A 6,267-nucleotide genomic window follows, 5' to 3' on the forward strand; every position below is an offset into this window, starting at 1 on the left:
GAAACCTTGTCAACATCCCGGTCATAGATTACTTTTTGTGCAATCGCCATTTCATCGATGATGAGTGAACAGAAAGCCTCTTGCGGCACACTCAGGCTTTCGTACTCAACACGAAGACGTTCTCTGATGAGGGATGTGACTCCAACTTCTCCTGCTGAATGACCCACATATTTCTGTAGTGTGGTACGACACGGTAGCTTGAAAAGGCTTCTCGAGCGAACATGCTCATAGCCCTTGCTTGAGCACGCTTCCCATAACACACAGTCTCTCAAGACAGGTTCATTGTACACTGATTTTTGCTTGCAGCAATTAGAAACCTGATTTTTGATGAAGAGAGCTGTTTTGTCCTCGGCTTCGGATGATTTGATTACCTTCTTGAAATCTTGAATCTCCTTGTTTACTTCGTACCATTGCAAACGTTCTTTTAATTTGTCGTGCTCGGCTTGCAGCTTTTGTAGTGCTTTACACTGACGAGCTATTTTCATTTTCAGCCTGCGCTCAATCTTCTTTGCATCATCTATCACTCTCGCAATATCGAATGTTGTCTGACAAGCTTCATCAACCAGCGCAGAATTATCGCAGCCGGCTTTTAATGTGAGCTGGTATACATTCTTGACTAACAAGGCACTTTCACTAGAAACTCCTGTGCATGCCTCTGCAAAAAGTTCATTTCCACTCACATTTGGGCTGTTTTTTTTTAGCCGTGCAGTCAGCAGAGCAGTCAATTCATGGCCTCTTCTTTCTTCTTTGTTCACTTTCTTTTTGCATGTAATTTGGGTAGTTCGGAAACACAGTCGGTGGGCTCGGTGACTGCACCACAGCGCTGCAGCCACCTAATCCGCTTACCTTTGCGATGCAGACGACCGTCCTCGCATTTGCCAGCCTGCTGCTGCCGTCCCTGGCAGGCCTGTCTACGGGGGCGTCATCGATGTGCGCACTGCCATACACTGGGGATGACCCGGGCTCCTGCCATCTACCGCCCGACGAGTGCTCGTCCCTACTGGATGTGCCGCCAGAGGAGCTGCACACACCGGAAATCACAGTACCATGGGTGGCCACATCGACATCAGCAACAATGCCAACATGTATAAAAGAGCTTCACCCGCTGACACCGCTTCGTGGGCTCGGTGACTGCACCACAGCGCAGCCACCTAATCCGCTTACCTTTGCGATGCAGACGACCGTCCTCGCATTTGCCAGCCTGCTGCTGCCGTCCCTGGCAGGCCTGTCTACGGGGGCGTCATCGATGTGCGCACTGCCATACACTGGGGATGACCCGGGCTCCTGCCATCTACCGCCCGACGAGTGCTCGTCCCTACTGGATGTGCCGCCAGAGGAGCTGCACACACCGGAAATCACAGTACCATGGGTGGCCACATCGACATCAGCAACAATGCCAACATGTATAAAAGAGCTTCACCCGCTGACACCGCTTCGTGGGCTCGGTGACTGCACCACAGCTCAGCCACCTAATCCGCTTACCTTTGCGATGCAGGTCAGTACATCGTATGCCCTCTTCGCTAAAAAATCCAGTAATTATATTTTGGTGCAGTTTCCGAGCCCGCACTGCTGTGTCGCCATTGCCGTTGAGTGTGCTCACGTAATTCATTCCTTGCTCATGCTATCAGGTGATGTTGAGACTAACCCTGGTCCTGAGGGAAACGCTGCTGTACTCGCTGAACTACAGAAGCTAAACGCGGGACAGACCCTGTTGATTACGGAAATACAGGGCCTCAAAACACAGCTGAACACAACAGATCAAACCATAGCAAGCCTAGACAAACGAATGGCCGATCTCGAAGCGCATTACCAAACACTTCTTCACCTCAGAAACGATATTGAAATAATGCAGTCAACCACAATCAACCAAGCTAAAAAGATTGAAGAACTAGAAACACGCCTGGATGACGCGGAAAACCAATCACGTCGGAATAACCTCATTTTCTATGGCATCCCTGACCCTGCTAGCGCTGAAACGTGGGCTGAGTGAGAAAAAACTAGTCATTGATGTTTGCCGCAATAATCTTGATATAACCTTGGAACCTAACGACATTGAAAGAGCGCATCGCCTCGGAAATCATTCAGCCGACCGAACTCGTCCCGTAATCATAAAATTCCTATCTCATAAAACCAAAGACTTACTGTTATCAAATGGCCGTAAATAAAAAGACACAAACTACAGTATTGGAGAGGACTTTTCCCGCACCGTTCGACACGCGCGTAAACAGTTACTAGTGTTTGCCAAAGCCAATTCTGACAAGTACTCCTTGCGCTTCAAAACCCTGCACATCGGCTCAAAACGCTATGTATTTGACGCATCATCCCAAACCGTTAAGGAAATAGCATAGCAATTGCCCCGTCACAAAACTTTAACAAATCGTCGACCCGCTCCACCGCACAATGTTCTCTCGTTTTCGATAATATTCACTAACATCCGTAGTCTTCTTCCAAAGCGCGAACTCATATCAAACATCATGTCGTCATCCGGAAGCAACATACTAATACTAACAGAAACTTGGCTAAATAGTGACGTAACGGATGCGGAAATTTTGGCCGATTTACCCAACTTCGAAGTGTATCGAAACGATCGGAAAGGCAAACGGGGGGGGGGGGGGGGGGGGGCGGTGTTCTCGTTGCCATTCATCGAGGCATATCATGCTCTGTTGTTGACGTCGCACCCGACATTGAATCCATATGGCTCATCGGTCGCGCTCCCCCCCGTAACAGTTCTGCTTGGCGTTTGCTACAGGCCCCCCCAGACTAGTCCAGACTTCCCACGTCATCTGAACAACATCCTTCATAAACTTGTTTTCACATATCCAAATGCCCGTATTCTTCTTTTTGGTGATTTTAACTACCCGGATATTGATTGGCAGAACATTACTAGTTCCACAATAACGTGTCATGCAGAGGCGAAGAACTTCATCGATGTCTGTTTAAATTTTAACCTCACTCAATTAATTTCCCAACCAACCCGTGTCTCACGAGAATCAGCAAACACACTCGACCTGATACTAACAAGCAGCCCCGAGAATGTATCATCCATCAGTTACGTTCCTGAAATCAGCGATCACAAAGTCATGCACGCTTTATTCTCATTTACCTCGACTCAAAAACAGACATCCGATAAAACGATACACCTCTACGATAAGGGTAACTATAATGCAATAACTGAAGAACTTAACACCTTTTTTCCTGAATACGTATCCGCATTTCACACTCGCTCAATTCATGAAAACTGGCTGATATTCAAGAACAAATTAAATCATCTCACTAATATGTTCGTACCAAGGATTACCTTTCATACTAATCGCAATAAACCATGGTTTACCCAGCACTTAAAACTTCTCGAAAACAAAAAGAAACGATTGTTTCGTACCGCCAAACGAAACGACACGCCTGCCGCATGGGGAAAATACTTCGAGGCCGAAAAATCATACCTACTTTCTGTTCGTAACGCCAAGTACTCATTTTATCACAATGACTTACCAAACTTATAAGAAACCCCAAGCAATTCTGGCAAGTTTTAAACCCAACACATCCTCCCGATATTAAACTGACGAATGATTCACATGAAGCAGTGACTGACCATGATTGCGCAGAAATATTTAACCATGCATTCATATCTGTGTTCACTACCGAACCCAACGCACTTTCACAATTACCACCCTTTAACTTAGAAACCCCCATGCCGGCAGTCACGTTCGTCGAAGAAGGCATTTCATCCATAATTCGTAATATGAAACTTTCATCATCAGCTGGTATGGACCTGATTAATTCAAAACTATTGAAAAACGTGGAATCAATTTGTGCATCATATTTATGTCTCATTTTCTCACAGTCACTCTCCTCAGGAATTTTGCCTCTTGATTGGAAAACGGGGAAGGTCGTTCCAGTCTACAAATCAGGTAACAGAGACTCGCCCTTGAATTACCGCCCCATTTCATTGACTAGTGTGCCTTGTAAAATCATGGAACATGTCATCTACTCACAAATCGTAAACTTCTTGGACCGAAACCATTTCTTTCACCCCTCACAACATGGGTTTCGTAAGGGCCTCTCTTGCGAAACCCAACTAGCGCTTTTCCTTCACGACTTGCACACTAATCTAGACCGTAATATGCAGACAGACACCCTCTTTCTTGATTTCGCCAAAGCTTTTGACAAGGTTCCCCACCGCCGGCTATTACTAAAACTCTCAAAGCTGAAACTACCCCCTAATACTCTCAAATGGATTGAAGAATTCCTAACTAACCGTTCTCAGTCAGTCTATCTTAACGGCCATCTGTCTACATCTCTCCCGGTTACTTCAGGGGTCCCACAAGGTTCTGTCCTCGGTCCCCTCCTATTCTTAATATATATTAACGACTTGCCCCTGCATGTTTCCTGTAGTATTCGAATTTTCGCAGATGATTGTGTTATTTACCGCACCATTAATAACTGTCACGATCAATACACTCTTCAGACAGAGCTTAACAACGTACTAAATTGGTGTGATAACTGGCTAATGTCCCTCAATCCTACTAAATGTAAACTCATGTCCTTCACTCGTCGTCACAATCCACATCTCTTTCATTATTCAATTTCTAACACACATATTGAGCAAGTACAATCATATAAATATCTAGGAGTCACCCTCTCTTCTAATCTATCATGGCAGGTTCATATTGGTAACATCATTTCAGCGTCAAACAAAACACTCGGTTTTCTAAAACGTCACCTTCGTCTTGCCCCACCAAATGTTAAATTGCTCGCGTATAAATCACTTATAAGACCCAAATTAGAATATGCATCCCCCATCTGGAGCCCACAACAAGCATATCTAATCACCGCATTAGAAGCTGTGCAGAATCGTGCTGCCCGATTCATTCATTCCTCATACTCATATGACGTCAGTGTCTCATCCTTGAAAGCTACATCCAGACTGCCACCCCTCTCTTTTCGTCGTCGCATTGCTAGCCTCACCCTTTATCACAAATTCTTTTATTCTTCTCTCAATCAAGCACCGTATATCGCCGCCGCATCACGCATATCTCACCGCACCAGTCATCCCCTTCAAGTTGCCCGCCCACTATCACGCACTACTACGTTTTCAGCTTCGTCATTTCTTCGAGCAGCCACGGACTGGAACGGCCTACCCCATGACATCGTCGCCATCGCTTCAACATCTGCTTTTCAAGAAAGCGTAACAGATCACCTTCAATGTTAAATTACCATCGCTGTTTGTTTTCCTCACTACAAATGTAATCCCACCCCTTATGTAACACCCCCTGAAATGGGGGCCTTTAAGGAATAAAACTGAAACTGAAACTGAAACCGCTGTCGGAAGTAGAATCTTCAGTTTCGTTTCTTTCTTGTAGTCCGCGTCCGTAAAGTGCAGTGAGCATACCAGCGATTTATCACTCGGCTCCCACTTGGTGACTCTTCCACCCGGGGCCTCCCGGGAAATGTTCTTCAACCATGCAGCCCGCCGCTGAGGATCGCACGGAAATTCATGATATCGGATCGTCGGATCTTTCCTTGCGTTGGTGCTGCACAGCGGCACACAGCAGTTGCGCGGCATGGCACTGCATGTGCTAAAACATCTGTTTACACCGTACACGATCACACACGTGCGCACGTACAATACAGCAGTCGTGAATCGAAAAGAAACACGCTGCGACACGTGAGACCCACTGGTTCCGCGGCGCTCGAGCGCTCTCCACACTGCAAAGTGTCCCGGAGCAGTGGCGCCCCGACGGCGGAAACTGTAAACTCTCGCGTCACGCTCTCGCCCAGCAGAATCGGCGCGACGCGGCCGTGCACAAAGTGTCTATCTCCTGGTGCCAGATGGATGGATGGATGGATGGATACGGCTGAACCCTTTACATCGGGCGGTGGCTCAAGCCACCTAGCCATGTCTTGTGAAATTTTACTCCTGTCTTGCTTTTAGCCACCAATCAGATAACCTTCGCTTGGTTACTTCTAACCTCTTAAAATCCACTTTCCCTTCACTATCCCTAAACCCCAATGCCTTGGGTAAGTCAGCCCCGCTGCCTTCCACTGTAGGGTGAAGCCCTTCACAGAAAAGTATCAAGTGTTCAGCTGTTTCCTCCTCCTCTCCGCACGCAATGCACAAAGTGTCTATCTCCTGGTACCTGACTCTATACTTCTTAGTCCGCAAAACTCCAGTCCTGGCCTCAAACAACAAAGAACTTCCCCTACAATTATCATAGATATTTTCTTTGACAATTTCCTGTTTAAAGGTCCGGTATGTTTCTAGTGCCG

General features: G+C 46.6%; 1 pseudogene; it reads left to right on the forward strand.

Annotated features, from left to right (window-relative positions):
* The first annotated feature begins 816 nt into the window (after positions 1-816).
* On the forward strand, positions 817-2,348 carry LOC144130636 (uncharacterized; annotated as a pseudogene).
* The last annotated feature ends 3,919 nt before the right edge of the window (positions 2,349-6,267 follow it).

The sequence above is a fragment of the Amblyomma americanum genome, chromosome 1, assembly GCF_052857255.1.
Source record: "Amblyomma americanum isolate KBUSLIRL-KWMA chromosome 1, ASM5285725v1, whole genome shotgun sequence".
Taxonomy (NCBI): Eukaryota; Metazoa; Arthropoda; class Arachnida; order Ixodida; family Ixodidae; genus Amblyomma; species Amblyomma americanum.